Genomic DNA, 22905 nt, shown 5'->3' with positions numbered 1-22905 from the left:
AAATAATTAAGTTAGGTTTCATTAAAATTAAAACTTTTGCTCTGAGAAAGACAACATCAAGAGAATTAGAAGACAAGCCACTGAATGGGGAAAATATTTGCAAAAGACACATGTGATAAAAGACTGTTATCCAAAATACATGAAGAACTCTTAAAACTCAACGACAAAAATAATCAAATAGCTTCATTGAAAAACAAGTCAAAGACCTTAAAAGACAGCTCACCAAAGAAGATATATAGATGGCAAATAAGTATGAAAAGATGCTCCACATCATATGTCATTAGGGAAATGCAAATTAAAACCATAAGAAAAACACTACACACCTATTAGAATAAGCAAAATCCAGAACACCGACGACAAAATGCTGGCGAGGATGTGGAGCAGCAGGAGTTCTCATACACTGCTGGTAGGAATGCAAACTGTCATAGCCATTTTCAAAGACAATTTGTCAGTTTCTTACAAAACTAAACATACTCATAACATATGAGCCAGCAATTGTGCTTCTTGGTATTTACCAAAAAGGACTTACGACTTACGTCCACACAAACATCTGTACACAGATGTTTATAGCAGCTCTATTCATAACTGCCAAAAGTTAAAAGGCGTCCTTCAGTAGGTGAATAAATCAATAAACTGTGGTGCATCCAGACAATGGAATATTATTCAACTCTTAAAAGAAATGAGCTATCAAGCTATGGAAAGACACAGAGGGACCTTAAATGCATATTACTAAGTGAAAGAAGTCAATTTGAAAAGGCTACATACTATATGATTCTAATTACAAGACATTCAGAAAAAGGCAAAACTATGGACACATAAAAAGATCGGTGGTTGTCAGGGTGCGGGCAGAGCAGGGAAAGATGAATAGGCAGAACAAAGAGGATCCTTAGGGCAGTGAAACTACTCTGTATGATATAATGATGGATACATGTCATTATACATTTGTTTAAACTCGTAGAATGTACACCGCCAACAGTGAACCTTTAGGTAAACTACGAACTTTGAATGATTATGAAGAGTCAACATAGGTTCATCTTTGGTAAAAAATGTACCATTCTGGGGAGTCATGTTGATAATGGGGGAGGCCTATGCATATGTGGGGGTAGGGAGCTATATGGGAGCTCTCTGTACTTCCATCTCAATTTTGTCATAAATCTAAAACTGCTCTAAAAAAAGCCTTATAAAAGTTGATTATTTGAATACTAAGCTAAATCTAGCCATTAATCTGAGAACTCTGGAAAAATCAAACCAGATTTAAGATTTCAAAACTTGAAGTATAGCCTTAAACATTCCAAGTAAGTTCCCTGTATTTGATGAAGATCTTGCATAAAATCTCTCATAGAAATATAAGAAATGCTATTTTCATCTGTTTCTAGGGCATGGAAGGGAAGAATGACAGCCTATTTCTTTTTAGGAGAGTATGAACACTTTATTATTGCATTTTGTCACTCTTTACGCACTGGCTGTTCATATCAGAGTGAACTAAAGCAGATACAGAAAAGCCATTTGTCTCCAAATTAGTATATTCTGAACCAGACAACCATGTTTTACTTGCTAGAAAAATAGTGGGAAAGAATCGAGAAGCAGTAGGGTCATCCTAGTTCCCATTTCTACCATGTCCTACTGTGGTAGTGATTGGAAATCAATGTCAAAGTACTGTTCCAGGCATTTCGCATGTGGTATTATTACCACTATATAAGTTAGATGTCACTAATATAACACCATACTGTTATCATGGACTACCCTCCATTAATTGAGATTACTCTCTACAGCTAACTGCAATAAATTTTGGTTTATAGTACTGGAGAGCAGGTTCCTGCAGTAGAGTAATGGAAACAGTAATCCTTTAAAGACGAACACAAAAAGAACTGTGAAGCTCCACTTACCATTTTCATCATGTCCACTGGCTTCTGGTGTGCCCTGCCTCTGGTCCTCTTCTGGTGCCTCGGGGTAAATGACAGCAGTGTCTTGTTGCTGCAGGAACTCTTCAACATTAGGATCATGGTTTTGTTCATTTTCTGCATCTGAGTCGCAGTCATCATCTTTTACTAAAAGAAATGCATACTTTATAAAAAGCAGTTTCATCACCTCATTGTTAAAGTTTTTCTAAATGAGAAATTGTTTGAGAGAATACATGATTGTTCTTAAATTTGTAGAAAATACTGAATATTAAAAATAAAATCTACTCATTTTTTATAATCTATTGTCATTTTAAAAACTAAATTTAAAGTATTATAAAGTCTTGAAATTTTCAAGATATTCTCTTTTAAGCTTCAGAGTTATATTTCTATTCTATTTTACTGATAAGATACAGAGAAGGTTAATATAGTTGACTGAATCCTAAATTTCTCAATGAATGATAAAGCAAGGAAAAAAGGAAAAGAGAAAAGCTTAGTTCTCAATTCTTAGTTTTTCCAACCTACTGTATCACATTTAACTAGAGTTGTACCTTAAATGTGAACCATTCTCAATATAAACCACTCTAAAGTTCAGTTCAGTTATGATTTCTTAGAAAATAGCTTTAAGTTATCTATAGTTAGATTTCTAATGAGTCAAGAGCATCGAATTGCTAAAATTGCTTCTTATCTCCTCTAGTATTCACAGACAAACAAGACTATTCCTTCCTCTACTTCTGCCTCAATAGATGTTTAACTGTGGCACTAAGGCAGAGGCATTTTTTTTCTTGAATTAGAAAGGTTCAAGAGGTAGCAGAATGTTTGCACTGTGAGAAGGTGGCCCAGAGCACTGCTGAGTTTCTGAAGCATCATTTCTGTGCTAAGGTTTTCCTCCTTTTCCCCCACTGGCTCCAGAGGAGAGAGTCTGCTCCATGCTAGTGGTAACTGTAATGGGTTAGGGTGGTTCTCAAGTGTCTCATGGCTGACTTTGTACACTTCAGCCTGAACTGTCAGTTCTAAATTTGTAAAACAGCACTTCTCAGTAGACTAAAATTGGGCAAAATTAAACTGATGATGTATGGGCATCTTTTTGTTCAACAGTTGTTAAAATAATGTTGCTAAATCTCTTGCAAAGTAGTAGTAATTGAACTCTAAGGGTGGTTGCTGTTTAAAATCTTCGAGCCAGTGACATAGTAATAATGGTGACCCATCATTTTTTCCCTCCTTTTTAATACAGCCAATAGCTATTAATTGTTTAGCATTTGCTATACACTAAAAACTATATTATTTAGTTCATACTAGTGGTCACAAAATTTAGGTTACTAGATCCAGGGATAAGTGAAGACTCTTCAAGAAGTAAGCAGGTACTGTCCATTTTAAGTCCAGATCCTCTACATAAGCTCTTTCTCAGAATCCTGAAGCTTCTTTTTACCCTCCCCTTCCTACAGTATCGTTTGCTCTAACTTAAAAGAAAAAAGAGAAAAAGGCATATTCCTCCACTGATCCAGTACATTAATATGGTGCACTGCCCTAGAGTGTAAAAGCTCCAGGCTGCCAAATGAAAAAAATTCAAAATACTAACTGGGGAAACCCTTCTTTAGTGATTAATCAAGGCAATAAAAAACAACTATAGGCCTTCCAGCCTTTCCTGTTTACAGGGATTTCTATCAGAGTAAAGCATGGCAATTGAAATGGGGATATTCTGGTTCTAGTTAGGAAGTTCTGAAATCAGCTAAGTAATAATATGGCCAGAGGGAGCGAGAGTTATTTCCCTTTAATGACCTCACCTGTTCCATTCTCTATTATAAAAAATTTATTGCTTTTCAGGAAGTTGGTGATAGCAAAGAACATTCTCAGGAATAATTCCTAGCACCTACCATTAGCTGGAACAATAGCATTCTTGAACAACTAAAGCAGTACAAGTCAGTGTCATTGAGTCTTTTCAAATTTTCAAGTTGAAACAGATGAAATGAATAAAATTTATATTTTGTGATTTCTTGTACATTCATGTAGATTTGATAAGATACTTAAAATATTTTATCAAATTATAAAATATTTATTTCAATTAAACAGTCTCCACTTATAAAATGTTTACATTTTCAATATCCTAGTAAATAAATAAATGAATAAATATATAAGTAAATATACATACAGTAACATACCCACATGCATATACATATGCTGGAATAAGTTTTTAAATAGTATACACTTTTCAGAATTATATAGTCTGGATTTTATAAATGAACCTTGCATCTTCAATAAGTTATAAGCTTACCTATACACTGACCAGTTCTAAATTTACTCATTTGGAGACAAAATTCTTATAATTAATGAAGTTCAGTTTATAACTAAATAATCTTAATCTCACTACTTGAATAATCTATTTTTAAAAAGATACATTTATTTATACTTTATACATTCCTAATTATTTATAATTTGTATATTAACCATAAAGGAAATTCTAATAAAATTCTTCCAGATGTAAATTCAAACATTTATTTGAATTAAAAAAATAAAGAGATACTTTTTCTGACAAAAAGTCTAATTTGGCTGATTGGTATAACAGTATTAACTTGCTATTCTAGTTAGGTTATTAGGTACCAGTTTGCCAGAAATTGAATGAACGAAGTTTGTAGTTCTAAGGTATTGATCAAAATACAGTCAGTTTATGTGGTAAAATTTTTAAAAAAATTACAAAAGTGTATTGGCAAAGTTACGAAAATTAACACTATTTCAATTTCCCCAACTATTTCTGAATATACTAACCAGGTGCCTCTAAGGGAGGGGGAAAGAATAATAAAAGCCCCAAATAGGTATCGGGTAAAGTCTTTTTGGTTTATGTTCCAGAAAATGAGAGAGTGAATAATTCTGAAGACTGGGAAACACATCTTTAGGTGCCTTTGAATTTTTGCTTTTGAGAAAATCGAAGGAGCATTTAATAGAATTGTCAGTTGACAGTACATTAAAGACATTTTTACAGGTAGATAACCATGACTCTGTGCATGAAGATGTGTAAAGAACTGACTATATCAGTTATAACGAAAATGTATTTCATATTTTTATTTAGAAGAATAAGGTTATTTCAGTGCTAAACAAAAATCGAAACAGAATTCATGCTGAACACATTTTCTTCTAGAAATAAGTAACATGAAACTATTGATATATGAATTAACTGAAAAAGAACACTTCGGTTCCTTTACTTTCATTTCCAGCAACATTTTCTTTAATAATTATTTATTAAAATCTGTAGTGGATTTATGTTGTGATCAAACATGTGGTGCTAATAATTATATGATAAATCAATGTATAATTTAAAAAAATCTTATGAGCTTTGTGATTCCTGGATATTAAAGAGAAACTTAAATTTCAATTTATGTACATGGTTTTCTTGTAAAGAAATGACAGCTGCTCAAAAAGAAATATATATTCAAATAAGAAATATATACTATGTCAGTGTCAAATTCTATACGCTAGGTAGACTGGAAATATGAGTTCAAGGAGTAAACACTATGACATAACATTCTGACTCTTGAAGAGTTTATTCATATTTTAAAAATGCATGATAGTAGGTATTAAATTGCTATGGAGATCAGGATATTTGTGAAGCAGTCCATAATCAGTTTACATAATATAAAATCTGGAGGATAATAACTGTACCTCTTAGGACTGTTGTGAGGATTAAATTAATATAGTATATGCTTAGAACTGTAGCAGGCACATAGTTAGCGCTATGTAATAGTTATCTATTTTCCTCAAAGTAGTCCTGCAAGGTGAACATTATAATTTCTCAATTAAAATTTTTCCCAATAAAAAAAGTTTAGGGTTGGAAAAGTTAGATAATTTCTCCAAAATCACACAGTAAAAAAGTACTGCTATTAGAGCAGACAGTTTGGTATTAGGCATCTACTATCAGTCAAATTCTGGGCTCTTTCCAACTAAACTACTGTCTCCATAAACCTGCATTTACCAAGCCATTTTCAGGCACAGACTAGATGTAGTTTCATACATAAAAGTATTCAGAATTGCACAATGTGAAAAGGTCAATTATAAAGCAAAATTCTAGTCTTAAGACTGATAAACTTAAGAATTTAAATACTAAAGAGATGAGCAAATTTTCAGAAACTTATAATGATACTTTGGCTGGTTTTCATACCTAAAAACATTTTAGATATGATAAACTCAGAGCTAATTGTCAAATTATAGAATTATAGGACTATAATCATTTGCCAAAGTGTAGAATTATGTTATAATTACAAGTTAGTCAGAACAATAACAGAGACAAACACATAATACAAAGACTAAAAGTTTTTACTTAGCTATTGATATTTTATTTCTAACACAATAAAGTATCCTTATAGTTCCTCCTACCTTTATCCTCAATTTTTGAAGCTCTGTGTAACTATTAACTAAATGAAAAAGGGATGCTCAGAAGAAACAAAGGATGTTTGGGTAAAATTTTCACTCTCTGAATACTAAGCTGCAACTATAGTTCTCTTAACTTCATGAATTGCAAAAGGAAGTCAGCTACAGAAAGGATCTGACAAAGTTCTCAACAAATGATGGTGACCTTCGTACAATATTTTTGTTTACTGTGTCAGCATATTATTCTGCAGAAGTCAAGTAGGTAACAATAGCAAAAGCAAAACATAATTTTAAAGTTGAATTGCTCAAAAGTCTCTAATGTCTACCTCCAACCTTCTTTACTTAGAATTGCACTTATCTGGGCTTTCTTAAATGTTTGCTTACTCCTAACACCCCATGGTGCAGGGAAATAATGCGGCAAGAATCATCTTGTGGGTGGGAAGACCTTACAATTTCGCAGCAACTCTGGTTAATACAAGGTTACTGTACCTTCCAGATGTGATTTTTTTCTTTGGTAGGGGGAATTATGTATTACTCAGTACTTCGAAGTGAAAGAATTCATTCATTTTTTTGTAGTGAAGAACAAATTATAAGGTAAAATACTGTAAACTTGGAACTGTGAATGTCTTTTAAAAATTGTATTTTGCCTAAAAGAGCAAACAATTTTAACTCTGGTAATATAAGTAATCAAGGTTAAAAAAAAAACCCCCAAAACATTAGGTTATACAGTAATAAATAGCAGTCTTTTGTGTTCATTAACACTATTTTACTAATAACAAACATCCAGTTTAAATATTTTATATAATGTGTAAGTTAGCATGACAAATATTTGATAACAAGCATACCTAAATATTTAGGTAAGTTAAACACAACCAAGTTAAAGGCAGAATATAAAATCTTAGGCTGCAGGTACCATAAATTATCACATATTTCATTATTATTTAATTTGGAATGCACCTTTAGTAATCTTTTACTCTTTGTTTTATGGAACTGACTGACAAGTATGGGAGTGTTAATATTTATATTATAAAAATCTATTTTGACACATTACTATGAAACACACTCATCTTATAAGACTATATGGAATATTCCTAAAATGCACTGCAAAGAAAAAAATCTATGTGTTGAACAAAAGAGAAGAAAACACAGAAAATTTAATTAAGACTATATGATAGAAATATTTAATATAATTTAATTTATGGTTGTATATACAAAATACAATTATACTACTTTTAAGTGTAGTATTTTGAGGAAATATTTCAAAAATTTGGAATTCATTTTTGAAGTTTATATTCTAAGAGTTCTTTCATGACATAACTGCCTGGTATTATCATACATAAGATCTGAATTTAAGTTTTGCAGTTACTCTTTTGCTTCTTAAATCTGATCTGAATTCACTATAGAGCAACAGTCCCCAACCTTTTTGGTACCAGGGACCTGTGCTCCTCCAAGGATCTAATGCCTGACGATCTGAGGTGGAGCTGTGGCGGTGATGCTAACACTGGAGAGCGGCTGCAAATATAAATGGTTTGTTCCCTTGCCCGCTGCTCACCTCTTGATGTGTGGCCCAGTTCCTAACAGGACACAGACTGGTACTAGTCTCAGGAAGTATATACTTTTAGTCACCCAGAAGCAAATTGCCTTGTTTACTGTAATTTGGCTTAATTTTGGTCTTCTTCACTCACAGAAATCACAAGAAACATTTTTGATTCTCTTGTTTGCTGTGACATGTTCATTCAACTCATCAATATTCAGGATTCTCATTTGGTTTATAGATGATATAAATCCATGATATTTGCTTACTCTCTTCTGCTTTCTGTCTTATGGGCAATTTAATGCAGATCCTGGTAATAATGAAATTCAAAATACTTAGATTTTCATAACCTTGGTAAAAAATTTGATGGAGGTTAAAATCATCATTTGAACAGTTTTTTTGTTTTTAGATTATCTATAGATTATACTTGCCCTCCTTAAAGATGAATATCTGCTCTATAATACCAATCTGTAAGTTTAAAATTGTACGTAATATGAACTTCTAACTTTTTATATAGTGCCCATATGCCTAGGTACTTAAACATTTGAGAGCAAGAAGATAAAAAAGGAGGAAACAGATCAAATTCAGTTGGACTCGCAAATGCAAAAACCAGTGACACGAAAGACTATTCAAAGACTACAGTCAGAAAGGAAATGGCAAAAGAGTACCTGCACATGCAGCTTCATCTGCCTGAGCTTCAGGCCCCAGGATTTCTTGTCCTTCCTTTCCTAAAATCAAAGAGCAAAGGATTAAAAGAGATCATTTGTCACAAACATTTTAAGCTTTAGAAACCTGATAACTTTTAGGTTGTATTTAATTTGGATTTTTTTCTTTTTATATATAGCAATGTGTCCTTGAAAAGTAAAGCTTTTTAAAGAAATTAAGCAGATAGTTTTACCAAATCTACAAAATAGTTTAAAGAAGCAAAATTAGTGAAGAGTCATATATAATTCTGAAATTATAAGCATACTGGGATGTTAGTATTTTTTTAGAAGAGGAGCTCTACCTATAGGTAGTAGGATTCCTTATTTTATTTCTCCCCCAAAGCATAGATTTCATGTTTTAGATGCTTTATAAACCTGTTTCCTTTAACCTTTATAACTATTTTACAAGTTTAAAAAAAGCAATACTGAAACTTGAGGCTTGAGGAGGTTAACTAACTTGCACAAGGACACACAGCATTAGGCGGGAGAAGTGGAATTCCAATGCGGATCTGGACGGCTCTAAAACCTCCTTTCACTATACTCTTCCTTGTCTAGCTAGAGTACCAGACAAGTAGAAAAAAGTGACCAAATTTCACTGTGCCCAGAGTAAATAATAATGATGGTACATTTCTAGGTGTCTATTATCCTCCTCTGACACCTATATATATATATTTGATTAGTTCTAAGTAAATCAAGTAGGCTGATTCCAGCATTGTATAAAGAATAAGATCTAAGTCACTGTGTATATTATTTTGGCAAACAGAAAGTGTGTTTTATATATTCGGGCACATTTTATTTATTATAATAATTTATCACATGTACATATATGAAAGATGTGAAGGAGTTAAAAACTTCTTTTTTAAAATCTAGTAGCAGAGTATATATTATAATTATGATTGGAATACTTACAAAGTCATACTAAAACATCATGTACTTATCTGCACCCCACTCAAATCCCACTGAATATATATCAGTCAAAAGTCTTGACTTAGATTTCCCCTAAGTTTGATAATTGAATTGAGAAACAGAGCACTAGTCAAGTAAAATCTTTGTTCACATTAAAGCATGTATTTCTTCATGTGCCTTAGAATATCAGGTGGATTTATCCGGCAGATTGTCTTTACTCATTAACTTTTATACTCATTAACTTTTATATTAGTTCTTAAAGATGATCACAATGCGAAAAATAGTTAAAATATGCACAAACCTCTTTAGATCAGCAAAAAGAAAGACACTATATAAAACAGATAACGATAAGATCAACTTCTGCTGAAGAATTCTCATTTTATATTTGCCATCAGCAAAATGGCAGTTTAAAAATCCCTGGTAAAGTGTTTCTAATACTGTAAGATAAGCACTAGTATTTACTAAGTGTCTGAAATTCTCTAATATCCTTTTCTCTCTCTCTCTCTAAAGCATCTACTTAAACTAAAATGATAGTAATATATTATTATTATATATCTATGCCCTCTATTTCTCCTTAAATGAAAATCAAAACAGCCAGAATTACTTCCTGTTGGAAGATAACACTGATATTCAAAAGGTTAAAATGGTATTTTGGACATTATTAATTTTTCTACTTAGTTATTAGTGTAGCTAATTTTGGCATTGTCTGCAATACAATTACTTATTCACTTCATTTCCATTGGAAAAATCTAGGTTCCTTAGATGAGCATTTAACATACTTCAGAATCTGGTCCCAGACTTTAAAAACACAATTTAAAAACTAGAAGTCTCCATTCTTTCCCTCATTATTGGGGCTGGAAGTTTGGTTCAATAACTAAAGCCATGTTGACTAATGAAAACAGGAAGATCCTAATGCTGGCCTGTAATGTGAACACACTTCTTGCACTGCTGGGTGTTGTCCAGGAACAGGCTCTTTCCTGCTTCATCCCCAGATTGGCATGAGGGTGTACTGAACAGGGGCTCTTCTAAATCTTTTTCAAGCTGCATTCTCCCTCATATGTTTTGATCTTCTAGTTTAGGAAATACAATAAAAGTAGTAGAGTTTACTTGTACGTAAGATTTTCTCTCCTGTAAGACTTAATGTCAACACATTACGAATGACTAATCTATATGCAATTTAGAAAGGAAAACTAGAATGTTCCTAAGGTTTTGCTTTTAGTCTCAATTCCAAAACAAATAAGTAAATGAGAAAACTCCTGAGTAACAAGATCTTCCCCCCCGCCAAATAATGAAAAATATAGCTGAAAAATAAGCCATGAAATACTACCCAGCAATAAAAAGGAACGAACCATTCATAAATGCAACAATTTAGATAAATCTCCAAAAAATGGTGGAAAGTGAAAAAAGCCAATTCAAAAGTCATACATACTGTATGATTCCATTTATCTAACATCCTTGAAATGACAAAATTATAAAAATGGAGAACAGATTAGTGGTTGCTAAGGGTTAGGAATGGGGCAGAGGGAAGGGAAAGATTTTTTGGAAAGGGAAAGAGAGAGTGGATATATAAAAGGCAACTAGGGAGCCCTATGGTGGTAGAATTTTTCTGTATTTGCCTATATCAATGTTAATATTCTGGCTGTACTATTTTTGCAAGTTTTTACCACTGAGGGAAACTGGGTAAAAGATACATAGGATCTCTGTATTATTTGTGAATCCAAAACTCTTTATGAATTATTTGTGAATCTATATTTATCTCCAAGTTGAAAGTTTAATTTTAAAAAGTCAAAAGCAAATGTCACAAATTTAGATCAAAAGAGGTAGCACTTGTTCAATTTGCCATAAGATGAAATTCCTAGTAAGTAAAAACAAGAATGGCAAATGTAATTCATTTTAATTAAAAATCCAGAAGACGTACTATCATTGGCAGGATAGAACAGTTCAAAGTACGGGACTGATGAATTAGCACAGCACATGTTCTGAATTCTAAAACTTATAGTTTTGAAATTCGTATCTATGTGTTTTCTAACTATTTCTAACCATGTGTTTGTGGGAATATTTTATATCAGTCTCTAATAAGGCACAATGAGTGGCTAACAGAATCAGATTTTCTTCTCCTGTTTTCATCTCTTCCTCTAATGTACATCCATACGTAGCATTATACCGCCTTTAATACGCAATACACATTAATACCCACCTTTCTTCAAGTTCTTCCCTCTGCCTAGAATACCATTACCCTTTCCATCTGAATAACTTCTACTAATCTGGTTATTTAAAGTTCAGTTCACACTTCTTTCATTTTGATACTGCTTTCTGCTCTTCCCACCCTACTGTCCATGCTACAGAAATACTATCCAAAAAGCAAATGTCAATAGATTTCTGAATTCAAACATAAAATGTTCAAACTTTAATTAGGGATGAAATGTTTATTTCACAGTATACTTTTTCAGAATGTTTCCAGAGAGCTTCATTTTTCCTTCTGTATGCTTTAGACTCTACATAATATGCATGTAATTTTTAGTATAATTTTCCATCACAGTCAGAGTAAATATAATTCACAACCTCCATGAATACCTGTTAACTTAGAGAAAGGTAAAAAAACATACCTAAGGCCAGCTTTGGTTAAGATGGGTAAGTACAAACCACCCTTTGTGTCCTACAGCTAAAAAAACCTGGGTAGAATTCACGGAGTTGCTATTGAAGTCTCTGAAAGTCAAATCATAGCAGGCAGACTGGGTAAGAAGACAAGACAAGAATTCAAAGTTCCACGGAACTGGAAGTGATTCTACCCATTCCAAGGCCTGGATCCAAAGCAGCCTAAAGGCAAGAAGTGGATGCTAGAAAATGGCAGACAGAGCTCTAGGAAAAACACTCTAGTTTAGGCTCAAGGAACAGGAAAGGGATCAAAGAAGGGAAAAATAGTCATTTTCCCCTCTATTCTCTTATGTTCCTGCCCCCAGGTCATCCCAAGGTAGTGGTAGAGACTACAGTGACAGCAAGGGTCTAAAGGTACCCCAAATTCCAGGAAAGGAAACCTTCTTATCCAATCGGAGGAGCAGTGGCCCCAAAAGGGTGGTACAAACTTCCACTGAGTTCTTTCTTGCCATCTTCTTGCAGCTTTTCTCCTACAGTCATAGTTACAGAAAGTACGTGGCAAAGTACGGCAAATAAAGTCCCAGATTTTTGGACAGAAGACTGAAAAGGGGCATCCTAGGGAACTGAAAGTAGTTGGGAAATCATGGAAAGGGAGGGAAACAGGAAAGCAACCCCATAAAGTTATTTGTGAACTCCTGGATTCATGCCCAAACTTCTCATGTGTGGATCTGATCAGACTTTGAGAACTAAAGTATGGGATATGACCACTACACGCAAAAAGTTGGTTGGAACTTACAGACTCTTTTGAGACCAAGAGTCTCAAAGATAATATTTGAAATGTTCAGATACAATCCAAAATTACTAGGCATTTGAAGAACCAGGAAAATCTCAACTTCTATAGAAAGAGGTGATCAAAAGATGGTACAGCTGAGAATGGACAGATGTTGAAATTATGAAACAAAGACGTTAAGCCAGCTATTAAAAAAGTGCTCCAAGAAGAGTGAACATGCTTGAAAAGAATGGAAAGAGAGTTTCTGCAAATTTTCATTAGCAAATGGAAGCTATAAATTAGAACAAGGTAACTTTAGAACTAATAATAAAGTAATAAAATTTTTTAAATCACTGAATGGGCTCAATAGCAAATGGAGATGAAAGAGGAAAGATCAGTGAACTTGATGATAGATCAATGGAAAATACCCAATTTCAACAAGAAAGTAAAATGATTAAAAAAACAGTCTCGGAGATGTGTGGGACAATAATAAAATATCTAACATTCATGTGATTGGAGTCCAAGAAAGACATAAACCAACAGATTCAAGAAGTTAATTGAATCTCAAACAGGATAAAGCCCCCCAAATCCAGGCCCAAACTGTCAATCCAACTCCTAAAATTAAAGTTTAAAAAAAATCTTTAAAAGTGCCAGAGAAAATGGCACTTATTCCCATAACTGTAAGGGAATAATGATTTAAAAGATTTATCATTAAATCGAGGATTACATAAGGAAGTGGAACATTTTTAAAGTGCTAAAACAAGAAAGCTGTCAACTCCAAATTCTATACCCAATGCAAATATACTATACTTCAGAAACAAAGGTAAATAAAGACATTCTCAGATGAAGGAAAACTAATGGAGTTCACTGCTAGCAGACCTGATCTAAAAGAACTACTAAAGGAAGATCTTCAAAAAGAAGGGGAAATTATATTAGAGGGAAACTTAAAATGTCAGGAATGAAAGAAAACAAGATAAATGATGTAGTACATATGACAACTACAACATGAAGGAGGGAAGGGTAATGGGACCCATATGGGGGTAAGGTTTCCATATTTCACCTGGAGTGGTTAAACATTAATTCTAAGTAGACTGTGAAAAGTTATGTGTACTCTAATCTATAGAGCAATTACTAAAAAATCTATGTAAACATAGTCAAAAATGAAATAAATAAATGAAAACAGAAAACTAAAAGATATTCAAATGATCCAAATGGGGCAGTTAATGAGATACAAAAGAATGAAAAAACAGGAAACAAAATAAATACTATATAATGGTAAACCTAAATACAAACATCAAAAGTTACATTAATTGTAAATAGTCTAAATAGGCCAATGAAAGGTCAGATTATCAGAATAGATTTAAAAAACCAAGCTCCATCTAAATAAATAGCTCTCTACAAAAAAGTTATTTCATATCTAATGATATGATAAAAGTAAAAGGATGGAAAAAGACATACCAAGGAAATAATTAAAAGAAAGACAGGTGACTATTTTAATATCAAAGTAAACTTTGGAGCTAAGAAAATCACCAGAGTTATAGAGAAATATTATATAATAAGGTCAATTCACCAAGAAGACAAAACAATCTTAAACGTGTATTCTGTCAGTCTCATATTTTGAAGTTCTGTTGCTAGACAGAACTGCAAAATATGAGACTGACAGAATAGAAAGTAGCAGCAAGTCCATGATTGTAATTGGAGACTTCAATACTTCTTTCACATTAATTGACAGAACAAGCAAACAAAATCAGCAAGCATACAGAACTAGGCAACATTAACAACTACTATAACCTACTGACATTTATGGAACATCCCACCCAACAATCAAAGAATACACATTCTTTGCAAATGTATATAGCACATTCATAAAGGCAGACTATATCTAGGATCATACAACAAACTTTAATCAACTTAAAATGAATGAAATCATACAAAGTGTGTTCTCTCACTATAAATTGAAACTAGATCCTAGTAATAGAAAGGTTAGAAAATGTTCACTATGGAAATTATCACACTTCTAAAAAAATCCATGGGTCAAAGATGAAAATGAAAAACAACATTATCAGAATTTGTGTGGATCTGACCACAGACTTTGAGAACTGAAATATGGGATATGAAAAAGAAAAGCAAACCAAACCAAGAGCAAACAGAAGAAAAACAATAAAAAGCAGAAATCAATAAAATTGAAAATAGAGAAAAAATGAAACAAAAGGCTGATTCTTTGAAAAGATCAATAAAATTGATAAATGTTCAGTAAGACTGACCAAAAAAGGAAGCCACAAATTACTAATACTAGGAATGAAAAGGGAGTATTACTACAGAGCCAGCAGATATTAAAAGAATAATAAAGACTATGAGTTCAAGTAGTAAACATTATAATATACATTTCTGACTCTTAAAGAAAAACTTTTCTTATTTTAAAAAAAAACCTGATAGTAGTTTTTAAAGTGCTATAAATTTCATATATAAATTATGTTAAAAATGTCAATGTTTTCAATATGCCAGAAATTAGTTTATAACTACTTACACTTAAAATGAAAAATTTTATATATCCATTAAGTAATTTGTGAGGCAGTTTACAAAATATAACTAGTTTACAAAATATAAATTTGGAGGATAACAACGGTACTAGGGTTGCTGTGAGAATTAAGTTAATTAATATAGTATGTGCTTAGTAACGTACCAGGTACATAGTAAGTGCTATGTAATTGTTAGCTATTTTCCTTAAAGTGTTCCTGTAAGGTGAACATCTCTACACACATAAATTTGAAACGGAAACAACTAAAACTTATCCAAGATGAAATGGCTAACCTGAATATTCCTATAACTATTTTAAAAATTGAATTTATAGTTTGAAATCTTTCCCCTAAAATGAAACAAAACTCCTGGCCTAGATGGTTTTACATGCAAATTTTACCAGACATTTAAAGAAAAAGCACTAAATTTAAATGATCTTTTCAAGAAAATAAGAGAGAAAGGAACAGTTTCCAATTCATTTTATGAGGCCAGTATTATCCTGACACCAAAACCTTATAACACAGTACAAAAAAAAAGGAGAAAACTACAGACTAATATCTGTCATGAACACTGACACAAAAATCTTCAACAAAATATCACCAAGTCAAAATCAGCAATATCTGAAAAGAAAATGAGTGGGCTTTCCAGGGAATCCAAGGCTTGTTCAACACTTGAAAATCCACTAATGCATCCCTCTGTTAACAGGCTAAAGAAGAAAAACTACATGATCGTATCAATTGGTACAGAAAACATATTAAAGTTTGAAAAAATTCAACATCTGTTCAGGATGAAAATTCTCAGCAAACTAGGAATAGAAATGTGCTCTGTTTGATAAAGTGCACCTACCAAAAAACCTTACAGTTAACATAATACTTAAAGGTGAAATACATTTCTTCTAAGACTGGGAAAAAGGAAAATGTTCACTCTCACTACTCCTGACATCTTATAATAAATCAATTAAAAAAATCAAATTACACAGATTAGAAGGGAACAGATAAAACTGTCCCTATTTGAGAAGACTGTTTACCTAGAAATCTCAAAGAAATCCACAAAAAATTTCTAGAAATAGCAAATCCCCCGGATATAAGGTAAACACACAAAAATTAATCATATTGCTTGCTACATAACAGCAATGGACAAATGGCAAATATATTAAAAACAAAACATTCACTATAGCTTCTCCTTCTGAAAATGAATGCATAGTTGTAAATCTCAATAAACATGTTCATGATCTGTATTTTAAAAATACAAAATACTGATATATAAGAAATCAAAGGTCCTATGCAAGATAAAAAAAATCAATATATAAAAATCAGTTGCATTTTTACATACTAACAATGAACTATATAAAAGAGAAATAATGGAACCAATCTCATTTATAAGAGTCACTGACAGCTATGGATAGGTTATCCAAACAGAAAATCAATAAGAAAATATCAACCTTAAATGATATATTAGACTAATTGGACATAATCGACATTTACAGAGCCTTTCATTAGAAAACACCAGGTTATACGTTCTTCCCTAGTGCACATGGAACATTCTCAAAAACAGACCATATGTTTGAGACACAAAAACTGGCCTCAAAAAACTTAAGATTGAAATCATACCAAGCATATTCTCTGACCACCACATTTTGAAACTACACATAAACTGCAAAAAGAAAGCAGGGAAAATCTCCACAAATATGTGGAGATTAAACAACGTGCTACTAAAGAAATGGGTCAAAAAAGAAATCAAAGGAGAGATCAAGAGATACACCGAAACAAATGAGGATAAAAATATAACATACCAATACTTTTGAGATATAGCAAAAGCGGCATTAAGAGGGAAGTTCACATCATTACAGGCCTACTTCAAGAAACAAGAAAAATCCCCAGTAAACAACCTAACATTACATCTTGAAAAAAAAAAAGAAACAAATAAAGCCCAAAGTTAGCAAAAGGAAAGAAATAATAAAAATTAGAGCAGAATTAAATGGAATTGAGAAAAAAAAATAGAACAAAATTAATGCAACAAAGAGCTGATCCTTTGAAAAGATCAATAAAATTGAAAGTGCCTGGCTAGACTCAATAAGGAAAAAAGAGAAAAGACATAAATAAACAAAATCAGGAATGAAAGAGAAGATACGACAGATACCACCAAAACACAATATATAATACTACTATGATAGATGATATACCACCAAATTCAATAACCAAGAGAAATTGGACAAGTTTTTAGAAATATACAACCTTCCTAGATTGAATCACGAAGAACTGAAAAATCTAAATAGAACAATCAACAGTAAGGAAATTGAAATAATCATCAAAAACCTCCCCAAAAGTAAAAAGCCCAGGACCAGATGGCTTCACTCAAAGAATTCTACCAAACACTCAAAGAAGATTTAATACCTGTTCTCTTCAAACTTTTTTAAAAATTGAAGAGGCAATACTTCCTCATTTTATGAGGCCAACAATACTGTGATATAAATGCATCAAAAACAATAAAATACTTAGGAATCAATTAAACAAGACAGTGAAAGATTTGCACACTAAAAACTGTAAGACACTGATGAAAGAAACTAAAGATACAAGTAAATGGAAAAATATCCTGTGTTCATGAATTTTGGAAGAATTAATATTTTTAAAATGTCAATACTACCCAGAGCCATCTATAGATTCAATATAATCCCTACCAAAATTTGAATGGCATTTTTTTTTTTTTACAGAAATAGAAAAAAATTCTAAAATTTGTATGACATCACAAAAGACCCTGAGTAGCCAAAGCAATCTTGAGAAAAAAGAACAAAGCTGTAGGTATTATGTTCTTGATTTCAAACTATACTACAAAGCTATAGTACACAAAACAGTAATGGTACGGATAGAAAAACGGACATATAGACTAATGGAAAAGAATCAAGAGCCCAGAAATAAACCCCTGCATATATCGGCTGACTAATATTTGACAAGGGGGCCAAGAATACTCAATGAAAAAGACATTCTCTTCAATAAATGGTGTTAGGAAAACTGGATATTCACATTCAAAAGAATGAAATTGAACTATCTTATACAACTCACAAAAATTAACTTGATATGGATTAAAGATTTCAATGAAACATGAAACTATAAAAATCCTATAAGAAAATATAGGATAAAAGCTCCTTGAAATTGATCTTGGCAATGTTTTATTTGGATGACATCAAAAGCACAGACAACAAAATGAAAAATAAACAGGCGGGACTACATCAAATTAAAAAAGCTTCTGCGCAGTAAAAGAAAAGAAATAATGAATAAAATGAATGGAATGGAAGAAAATGTTTACAAGTCATTTATCTGAAAAGGGGTTAATATTCAAAATATAAAAGGAACTCATATAATTTGATAGCAAAAATAATAAAAAAATGAGATTTTTTTAAAAATTAAATTTACTTAGGTTACATTGGTTAATTATATAGGTTTCAAGTATACAATTTGATAATACATTATTTATGTATTGCATTGTGTGTTCACCATCCAGTCAAATCTTCTGTCACCATATATTTGATCCCATATGTTTGACTCCCTTTATCCTTTTCTACCTTCCTCCATCCTTCCTTTCCCTCTGGCAACCACTAAACTGTTGTCTGTATCTGAGTTTTTGTCTTGTTCATTTCTCGCTTTCAGTTTTATATCCCACGTATGAATGAAATCATACAGTTCTCAACTTTTTCCAACTTATTTCGCTTAGCATGATAATCTCAAGATCCATCCATGTTGTTGCAAATGGCAGTATTTCATCTTTTCTTATGGCTGAGTAATCCATTGTATATATGTGTCAAATCTTCTTTATCCAATCATCTATCAAAGGAAGCTTTGGTTGTTTCAATGTTTTGGCCACCATTCAATGGCAACCACCAATCTATTTTCTGTTCTATAAGTTTTTTTTTAGATTCTGCATAAAAGGGAGATCATACGTTATTTATTTTTCTCTATCTGACTTACTTCACTTTGCATAATGTCCTCAGGGTTCATTCATGTTGTTGCAAATTGCAGGATTTACTTCTTTTCTGTAGCCAAATAATATTCCATCACACACACACACATTTTCTTTATCCATTCATCTATCCACAGACACTTTGGTTTATAAATAATGCTTCAATGAACATGGTAGTGCAGATAATTTTTTGAGGTAATAATTTCTTTTCCTTGGGATATATACCCAGAAGCAGGATTGCTGGATCATATGATAGTTCTATTTTTTAAATTTATTTTTCAATTACAGTTGATATATAATATATTAGTTTCGAGTGTGCAACATAGTGATTAGACACATATACCTTACAAAGTGATAGTTCTATTTCTAATTGTTTTGAGGAAGAGTCCGTATGGATTTTTCATAGTGGCTGTACCAATTTACAGTCCTATCAGTGCACCAAGGGTTCCCTTTTCTCCATATCTTCACCAATGCCTGAAATCTCTTTTTTATAATAGTTATTCTAACAGGTGTGAGGTGATATTTCAATGTGATTTTGATTTGCATTTTCCTGAAGATAAGTGATATCAAATACCTTTTCATATACTTGTTCACCATTTGTATATCTTTTTTGGAAAAATGTCTGTTCATGTCCTTTTTCCCTTTTTAAATCACATTATACAATAGAGAAAGCCTCTTTAATAAATGGTGCTGGGAAAATTGGAAAGCCACATGCAAAAGAATGAAACTAGACTGCTATCTGTCACCATAACCGAAATTAACTCAAAATGGATCAAAGACCTAAATATAAGACCAGAAACAATAAGTTGCATAGAAGAAAACATAGGTACTAAACTCATGGACCTTAGTTTTAGAGAAGATTTTATGAATTTGATCTCAAAGGCAAGGGAAGTTAAAGCAAAATAAATGAATGGGACTACACCAAACAAAAAGCTTCTGCACAGCAAAAGAAACCATTAACAAAACAAAGAGGTAACAAACCCAATGGGAGAAGAAGATATTTGCAAACAACACCTTAGATAAGGGATTAATATCCGAAATATAGAAAGTGCTCATACAACTCAACAACAACAACAACAAAAACAATCCAATTAACAAATGGGCAGAGGACCTGAATAGACACTTCTCCCAAAAAGACACACAAACAGCCAAAAGATATGTGAAAAGATGCTCAACTTCACTAGCTATTAGGGAAATGCAAATCAAAACCACAATGAAATATCACCTCATACCTGTAAGAAAGACTATTATCAGGGAGACAAGGAACAATAAGTGTTGAAGGGGTTGTGAGGGAAAAGAAACCTTCACACACTGCTGGTGGGAATGTAAATTGGTACAGCCACTACGGAAAACAGTACGGAGGTTCCTCAAAAAAGTAAGCCATGTCTCTCACAACCCCAACTAGACCTGACCAGAATAGTTCTAATAAAAGGCAGAATTAGCAGATTTATCCTTGCCCCCGAAGTTCAAGTTACTGAGACTAGCTCTGTAACAGTAGTAGGGAAATAAGCTGTCACCCTCGAGTGTGGAGTGAGACCAACAGGACCATGAAGACCTTGCCTGAGTCCCCTGGGGAGCAGGTATCCGACATTCTGTGTGACAAGAATGGGACACAGGCCAGAGACCTAATCAGCGACCTGATAGCATATGTACTTTGTAAGCTGAATTATTATGTTTCAACATTTTTTCTTTTGTTCTATTACTGTTTTAAGAACAATATTTTTGAAAACCAACTTTTTTCAGATATACTAAGGAAACCCAACAAAAGGGCCTTTTGCTTCATTTTATGATTTTAAAAACTTTTTAATTTAAAATAATTTTAGACTTACGAAAAAGCTGTAAACATATTACAGAATTCCTGTATACCCTTAAACCAGCTTTCCTTAAGGAGAACATCTGATATAATCACAATATTATTATGGAAACTATTATATTATCATTAATACATTAATAGTAATTAACTAATGTATTTGACTTTTGCCAGTTTTCTTACTGTTTTTTTTCCCCAGATCCCACAGAGCATTTAGTTGTCTTGTCTCTACAGTCTCCCCCCAAATTTGACAATCCAATCAGTCTCTGACAAGTTACTTTAGTCTGTTTTATTATGACTTTGACATTGACACTTCTGTAGAGTACTGATCATTTATTTTGTAGGATGCCCTCAATTCGATTTCTCTGATTGTGTCTAATGATTAGATTGAGAAAATGCATTTTGAGCAAGAATATCACTGAAGTGATGTGCCTTTGTTAACATATCTCACCAGTGGTATATGTCACTATGTATTATTACTGGTGACATTTACCTTGATTACCTGGTTAAAGTGGGATCTTGTCAGGTTTTTTATACTAGTTATTATGTACCTCTATAATTAATAATGAACTGGTAGAGAAATACTTTGAAATCATGTAAATATCCTTTTTTTTCCTCTCATTGTACTTTCACACACCAATTTTAGCATCCACTGATGGTTCTTGCCTGTAACAATTATTACCCAGGTGTTTGTCTAATGGTGATTTTCCACTTCCTTAATTACTTCTTAATTTAAGAATGGACTTTTACTACAAAGAACTTTTCTTTTTTCTCATATATTTATTTATTTATATCAATATGGATGCATAAATGTTTATTTTATTCTATAGGTTATAATCCAATACTACCATTATTTTGCTAAAACTATTCCAGGTTTGGCCATTGGGAGTTCTGTCAAGTTGGCTCTTGTGCCTTTCTTTCCTTTTTTTTTTTTTTTTTAGCACTTTCTTACTTATTGTTGCAAACTTATCTAATATTTTCCCTACCTCAGTTCTAGAAACAGCCATTTATAAAAGGATCTTTGATATTCAATTGGAGAATGGTATTTGAATCTCACATCTGAGCACTAGGTATGCTCATTGCTACTAGGTATCACTGCTTCCATGTCTTCTCAGCAGACAGAGCTAGGAAATATGTGTATATGCACACTAACAGCTGCATATACTCCATCTGTATTTTTGTATTTATCTTTATATATATTAAGAACCATGAGTTTATACTGATGGCTCTGAATCCAATCAAACACCAGAGGGTTTATTCTAGCCTTCTCCCTTTCCCTTGTAACTTCTTTCTCAAACAGTACGACATATGGGCCTAATTATCTTCAATACATTTACTTATGTGTTCAATTCTAGTATATACATAAAGTACTTTCAGAATAACCCACACCTCAGTGAGAAGACATTTATTAACTAGAGAGTAAATGAAGACAAGGTGGTAGTGATGGGGAGAGGTGACACTTCCCCGAGTATATCTTCTTTTGGTATTGCTTACCCATATAACCATGGCAAGGTTTCCCATACACAAAAAATTAATAATTTAAATCACTCGTCGGACAGGGAGAATGAAAAATGAAATACAAACAGCAAAAAATAAACCTAACTATTATAAGTAAATTACACAATATATTGAGGGGGATGGTGAAGAAAAATAACCTAAGTTTTTGTAAGGATGATGACAAAGAGAACTGTATACACTGTACTCTATAATGTATATGTCATAAGGATATATACTGTATAAGATGATATAGATATATTGTAAGGATAACATATACTTTAAGGATATGTGTACTGTAAAGATAATGACAAAGAGAACTATATACACTGTACTCTAGGTAGCAGATTTGTTTGAGAGTTTTA

General features: G+C 32.4%; 1 protein-coding gene across 1 annotated transcript in view; it reads right to left on the bottom strand.

Moving 5' to 3' along the window:
* The window catches only part of ZEB1 (zinc finger E-box binding homeobox 1), a 55013-nt gene that overhangs the window by 25851 nt on the left and 6257 nt on the right, over positions 1–22905 (bottom strand). The window contains exons 2-3 of the mRNA XM_025041261.1: positions 8460–8519; positions 1887–2048 (exon numbers count right to left, since the gene is read on the bottom strand). The gene's annotated coding sequence lies outside the window, so the exon portion shown is untranslated. The remainder of the gene's footprint in view (positions 1–1886; positions 2049–8459; positions 8520–22905) is intronic.

The sequence above is a fragment of the Pteropus alecto genome, unplaced genomic scaffold, assembly GCF_000325575.1.
Source record: "Pteropus alecto unplaced genomic scaffold, ASM32557v1 scaffold269, whole genome shotgun sequence".
Lineage (NCBI taxonomy): Eukaryota > Metazoa > Chordata > Mammalia > Chiroptera > Pteropodidae > Pteropus > Pteropus alecto.
Note: the sequence above shows the minus strand (reverse complement) of the source record. Positions and strands in the feature narration are given on the sequence as shown.